The following is a 7,398-nucleotide window of genomic DNA, read 5'->3' on the forward strand; positions in this document are numbered from 1 at the left end:
TTGCCAAAGTATAGATGTGCAATGGATTTTGAAAAATTCGATTTTTTATTTGCAAATTTACAACATTTATATAAGTACAAAACTATTAACACCAATAATCGCAAATATTTCATTTCCTCATAGTCAGAGGGACGCTGTATGCTCTCGAAGGTTGAAGTGCTAAACAGAAGAAGGGTAGATAACTTTATAAAATAATACAAAAGGATACTAATTAGCAAGTTTCATTTGATAAATTGACTTGTTTGAAATTCATTTTACAGGTTTTCCAATAAGAGGTTTTTTTTTTTTTTTTTTTTTTTTTTTTTTTTTTTTTTTTTTTTTTTTTTTTTTTTGTCGGGACAACTAGCAAGTGTAGCACTCAGACATTAATTGAGTCCATTGTACTACACTTGGATTCCCTTTTAATTTTCTTTAAATCTACCCGATCTCCGAAGAAATCTGAGTAGATCTTGTGGTGCCAAGGAGCCAAGATGGTCGCTTCTTAACACATCAGTGCCAAAGACCTCAAACCTGATTCGGGCGAAGGCGGGGCAGACACACAGGAAGTGGTCCGCCGTCTCATCCTCCTCTTCACAAGCTGGGCAGAGTACACTGTCTGAGATGCCCAACCATTCCATGTGCTTTGCCCACAGAAAGTGGCCCGTCATTAGTCCAACCAGCTGTCTGCACTCCTCTCTGCCTAATGACAGAAGGGTTTGCGACAGTCGATCGGACATGACAGGTAACATCAGTTTTGTCCATCTGCAGCCTCTCTCAGCCTGCCAAGCTCGCTTGTGGGTAGTAGTTACCCATTTGCTAACCGTGGCCGTGATGGCCGCAGAGGGGAGTGGCAAAGCGGGCTCTGGGCCAAAGAAGTTGGCTTCAGAGCCCATCTTAGCTAAGGAGTCAGAGGTCTCGTTACCCGCGATATCCACGTGTCCCGGGACCCATGTTAGCATCAGGCTGTTATGTCTGCCGACATAGTTCAGCCTGGATTTACAGGACTTCACTACCCCTGATGTGGTTTGAGGGCTGTCTAAGGCCATAAGCGCTGCTTGGCTGTCGCTGCAGACACATATAGATCTGCCTCTCCATCGTTTTTCCACAACAAAGTTCATCGCTTCTTGAACTGCATACACCTCCGCTTGAAACACAGATGCATGCATTTCAAGAGCAAAGTGCAGTTTTGTCCCGCTGGATTCCACGTAGACCCCAGAGCCGGAGCCATGCTCGGTCCTGGAGCCATCCGTAAAAATGCGAAAACAGTGTTTGCCGGGCTCATTTTCTGAGTCTCCCCACAACTGAGCCTCTGGTAGCACTACACTGTATCTCTTTTCAAGTACGACTCTTGATGGCATTGAGTCAAGGGGCATGGAGAGAATCGTTGGATCGATGTCCATACCTTCTCTGTGTTCCAATGCCGGACAAGGGCCGTACCAGTTCCCACTGTGTTTCAGTCTGCAGATGGCCTTCAGGGCCTCTCCTCGGATGAAAGCATCAAGTGGTGGTAAACCAATCAGAGCCTCTAGTGCCGGGCCTGAAGTAGTCGGAAAAGCTCCGGTGCAACAGATGGCCACAGTGCGTTGTAGTCTCGATAAGGTCCTCCTGACTCCCACTAGGGATAGTCTACTCATCCAGACCACTGATGCATAGGTGATAATGGGTCTTATCATAGCTGTGTAGATCCATAGGACCTTGCTAGGAGAGAGACCCCACGTTTTCCCAAAGACACCTTTGCACTGCCAGAAAGCTGTCAGCGCTTTGGATGCCTTTGTCTCAACGTGTGATTTCCATAGGAGCTTACTATCGAGGATTACTCCTAGATATTTAATTTCCTTGGATAGCTGGATTGTGACTCCTTTTAGCTTTGGCAGAACGATTCCGTCAAGCTTCCTCCTTCTGGTAAAGAGGACAATACCAGTCTTGGCGGGATTTGCCGAGAGCCCGTTCGCACAGCACCAAGTGTCAATCCGATCCAGAGTTTTCTGCACTTTCCTGCAGATGTTCATAAACGAAGAGCCTGTTACCAAACCAATAAGAGGTGCTATTTTGATATTCAAAGAAAACTAATACTTTTTAATATATATGATCGGAGGTTTACTTCATTATAAAGAGGAAGGTATGCCGTTAATAGTGGAAAATAACATCAGGCAAATGATCACCACGACCACGCTTACAGGAAAATATCCTTTTCATGAAATTTTCCATAACCGAATTGCAAAGTGGCTGCCCTATGTCCTCGATAGCCTCACGAATTCCATCTTTGAGGTCTTGAATCGACCCTGGGCTGTTGGCGTATACCTTCTTTTTCACGTGGCCTCAAAGAAAAAAATCACAAGATCTCGGTGGCCAATGTGCTCACACTCTTCGAGAGATAACACGGTTCGGAAACTTTTCCAGTAAAAGATCAATGGTTTCGTTGCTTATGTGGCACATAGCACCGTCTTGTTGAATATAAACGTTGTCCAGATCAATACCATCCAATTCCGGCTACAAGAAATCGTTAATCATCTCTCGATAGCGCAATCCATGCACCTGTAACATTTGTTATTAGAAAACCCTTTATAATATAATCGCTATTCGCACTTCATAAGGCCTACTACCATTGTGCGTTTAAACCTCTTCGAGAAGAAATTAGCCGAAGTAAACAGGAAGTTGTATCGTTGATATGATTTTTTAGTCGCTATTTGTGCGCTATTGCAAATTGCTTCGTTACTTCAGCCACAGTTGGTATGCCCAGATCACGATGAAGGGCGCTATTCCTTATATATAAGTAGAATGGTGCGTTTGCTACGATGCGTAGGATTTTATTTTGCAGACGTTGGATTGAGGTGAGGTACTTTTGGGAATATCGATGCATTGATGAAGATTGTCTTGTAAGTACGCTTTTCAGGAAAAACACTTGTTTAACTTTATTCTCCAATTGTTAGCCCTTGCACCTTATTCGTTGCGTTTTCGAAGTATAAAATAAATGTATTAATACTTGCAGCGTACTCACGAGCGCATATAGCGCTAAAACTTTTGAAATATTGATGAACATTTGTCGAATTTTTATAAATCCTGTACAAAGTTTGAAATTTGGATTATTATGGCATTTGTTATAGAATGAAACATATTAAAAAAAAAAAAATATTAATAATTTAAATAAAAAAATTAATAAATAAATAGTCTAAATTGTCAATATGCGATCCCTCCCTTTATAATAATTTCGGGAGATGTAATACCTGTATATTTCTTAATGTTTCATTCGTCTACGAGAAATGGCAAAACAAATATTTCTGCATAAATAAAAGTAAAGTAAAGGAAAACGCTTTCAGCAACAATTACAACAAAAACTATCAATAGATCGCGTGCAACTGCAGTAGGCAGCCAACCAAACCAAAAAAGCAAATGTAAAAAAAAAAATACCTAACACACTTTCGGTTTGATGGCATTTTCAAATCCAAACATGAGTAAAGTCTATTTAAGTACGAGCAAACATGCAATTTGCTTGTTTTTTTTGCCTGATCGTAATTTAGGTTTAATTCGCCGCCAAGTTGTGGACAGGTGATGGCAGCACAATACACATATACACCAATACATCTTGCATGCATTTACGAGGGTGCCTTATACTGTGAACCCAGACACCTACTTGCTTAGCCCTTCGCTGCTGCATTGGTTGAAAAGATATTAAATAGTTTTACAATTTCAATTGTCGAGCCCTTTGTACAGTATTATTTCAACAAACTGTTGCTTTATTCATTGAGCAAGAGCTCACATTCATACTAATCTACATTGAATATATTTTAAACGGATTTTAATGTACACTCATTGGTTTTGGCAGTTTTGTGCTTGGTTCGGTGTAAGTTGTTGCTCGTGCTGCAGAAATGGTTGAATGCATAAATGTCGGTATACACGAGCGTACATTTGTGCTTGCTCCGTGGGAGGAATGTATGTATGTTAGAATGTAGTTACAGCCGAAATTCACACGCATGCAGATTTATTAGAGCGTGCAATTGGTTGGTGTCCACATGCCAGTGGTTTGCGCTCTGATAATATCTGGCGGCATAGATTGACAGGGGATGCAATTCCATGCTACGGGTAATTGAGGTTTCAGATTAGTGTGGTGAAATACGATCATTGGAAACTTTTGCCATCACTTCAAAAAAAAAAAATAATAATAAATAAATAAAAAAATAAACAAATTTTTGTGATTGAAACCTAGCACTTCCTATAAATTTACAAAGATTAAGTGCCATTTTGCTTTCTAACTAATAAAGTGTGCTTCACTAATCGAGCCGATAAGCTATCTGATAACGTTCAAGTGCACTTCAATAAAAAAATAATAATATGCCCAACAAAAACAATATAACTAAAAGCTTTATTTATAGCCCATTGAATTTTAAAATTAAAGCTTGAAGCGGCTCAAAAATCGCGCTGGTTTCTCAAATATTTTTTTGGCGGTCTTGTGAATTTTCTTAATATAAAAAAATCGTCCCTTCGAAAAAATTAAAAAAAAAAAAATCAACGATTATTTTGAGCCGCTTTAAACTGACACAATATTACACAAAAATTTATTGTGCAACAACAAAACTGCACACCGAAAAGGTTTTTTAAAGATTCTGATTTCAAGCTTTTTAATTTTAAAGATAATTTATAAAAAAATTTAAATTTTGTACAAGGTTGGTAACTTTGAGTTAAATTATTTTTGTTTTAATATCAACTATATTTTTATAAAAAAAATTTAAATTTAAAAAAATTCAAAACAAAAAATGTTAAACTAACAAAAAATTTTTAATTAAAAAAAAATACAATATATAAATACAAAAAAGACACAAATAAAAAAATAAATAAAAATATGAAAATAAAAAATGCTAAACTAAGAAAAAAAATGTAAAAAAAGTAAAATCAAAATAAAAGATTAAAAAATTACAAAAAAAAAATGTATTAAAAATTAAAACATAAATAAATATTAAAACAAAAAAATATATAAAAAATATATTTTTTTTTCTATATTTATCAAATCTGTAACAGTTACTATCAATAAACAGATAGTAGTTCCCCATCTGCGAATCCGAATTTGAAATACCCTTTACTGTAATTAACTGCCTTTCGCCTATTTTTACTATTGTTTTCCAGTCTCATTTAGTGGAGATTAACTACTCTACTTTTATGCATACAACACCACATCGACTTCAAAAGAGACACAACTCAAAACTTTATGTTTGCCAGAAAACATATAGCAATAACAGCAGAAATATAATTTGTTTTTGGAAGGAATTCACAACAAATATATATAAAATCGATTTTTGCTTAATAGGAGAGATGTGAAGTGTGAAAGTAAAAATATGAAAATTCGTTTCTGAAAATTTTAAAGTTAGGCCACTTTTGAGGAATATGTGCGGTATGTACAAGATCTAATTGGCGTCTAACAACATGCGGAAATCGTAAAATTAAAATATATGCCTATGAATGTATGTAAGTATAACCAACAGAGACAAGCGGCTAGAAAGTAGAAAGGCTGCAAATGCTTAAAGTACGCAAATTTGTAAGCAGTTGTCTGTAGGCCTTCCTAATAGGGTTAATAGTTTGCTTTGCAACATTATGTCAAAGTAATATTTAGGAAAATTGCAATCATAGCATTAGAGTAAAATTACAAAATTAACCATGCAGAGAGGAAAATGCAGTCGACCGAAAGCGAGCAAGGCTTGTATAACTGCATTGCGGCAATGCATTGCCGAAAGAAGATTGTGAAATAATTGAAATGTAGACTAATGACTAATAATAATCCACTAAGGAGAAGTGACCGACTTGTGCAAGAGAATTCGATTTCTGGCAAAAACATTTCTAAGCTATTTCTCTGAAAATTCGAAGGAGTAGAAAATTGGCGGAAATTATTGTGATTTAATTTTTTGGTTCACTCTTCATTGTTATTGCTCTCGATTTTCACAGTATTATAATATATATAAGTCTATAATATATGTACGAGTATATGCAGGTATGTTAAAGTTGTGTGTTTACAATTTTGTCACGCCGTGTATATGAGAAGAAATTGTAGGGGTACGAATTATTGGTCGGGCGAAAATAGATTTAATTATATAATAAAATAAATTCTTATAAGCTATCAAAACCATTTTTATTTTATTTTCTTCTTTGTACTATGTTAAACAAAAAACTCATATGAATTCTTTATGCTATAAATAAAATGGAGCCATTAGGCGATGGACATTAGTTTGGTGAATCTCTCTTTTTGTTTTCAGCAATCTCCTTTTAACAATTGCCCAGTATTTTTCAATGGGTCGCAATTGAGAACAATATTTACCTCGAGATTTTCGTACCAACTCATGGCAAAACGACTATAAGGACACGATGCTAAATCGGGCCAGAACAGAACTGAGCCTTTATGTTGTCTTATGAATGATAGCAAACGTTTAATTTTTTTAGCATATAAATTAGCGTACTTTTCGGACAATTAAACGTTTTTGCTATGACAGTGTGCGACAAATGACCATTTTATTGCTTATAGCGCATACTTTTCTCTGCAAGCTCAACCTTAACCGAGCACATTTTGAAGAATACGTAGAAGTGACAAAAAGTGAATACGCTAAATTAAGAATGACAACAAACACTATGAATTTGCATATTTACGCAAATGATTAGAAAACACAATGGACTAGTTTTTTTCCATTCTTCATTTTGCCCATTCTTTAGTGGTTAGAGCAAGTACACTTTTATTGTTTTTTCACGGCATAAATCTAAAATAAGTTTCTAGGCTCCACAATTTGATTATTATGAATCAGGTTTAGCTTAGATAGAATTGTCAAGGCATTTGAATTTTTTAAAATCATTTTTTCTGTGAAAATAAGTATTCGGGCATTTATTGGTACAATGAATTTATTTTCTATATTTACTTTTACTACAGGTATTCGATAGAGGGTGCTTTCGAATATTTTTTATACATATTGAAACTTTTTTTTTGCAGTTTTCAGTTATTTTAATTAAAAGCAATTTTTTTCCTTCTTTATGCGTTTATATGTATGTACATATCATATATGTATATATTTATATTAATAAATGACAATGACAATTTTCGCATACGAGCAAGAGGCGCGCCATCTACGACGCGATATCGAAATATTTATTTCATACATTTATATTTTTTTAGCAACTTCAAGCCCTCAGAAATGTAGCAATACGCGAGAGAGCCCTTAAAGGTGTATTCGAGAGGAAACGGAAAATGTGTGAAATGCACGACTGAGTTTTAAGTTGCCGAAGATGCGCACACAACAAAGCTTATCTTCAAGCAAATGACGAGCACGCACCCTAAACCCACCTACCAACCAGCTCACGTCTTGCGCTATTGTTGATGCTTAGTTGGATTGCTCAATGAAAACGCTCGCAACATACGTAACTTCGAACAGCAGCTGCACTCGTACAAGT

General features: G+C 36.1%; 1 protein-coding gene across 3 annotated transcripts in view; it reads right to left on the reverse strand.

Annotated features, from left to right (window-relative positions):
• Positions 1-7,398, reverse strand: part of LOC129243452 (G protein alpha o subunit) — a 110,949-nt gene that overhangs the window by 17,039 nt on the left and 86,512 nt on the right. The window lies entirely within an intron of this gene.

This window comes from Anastrepha obliqua, chromosome 4, assembly GCF_027943255.1.
Source record: "Anastrepha obliqua isolate idAnaObli1 chromosome 4, idAnaObli1_1.0, whole genome shotgun sequence".
Taxonomy (NCBI): Eukaryota; Metazoa; Arthropoda; class Insecta; order Diptera; family Tephritidae; genus Anastrepha; species Anastrepha obliqua.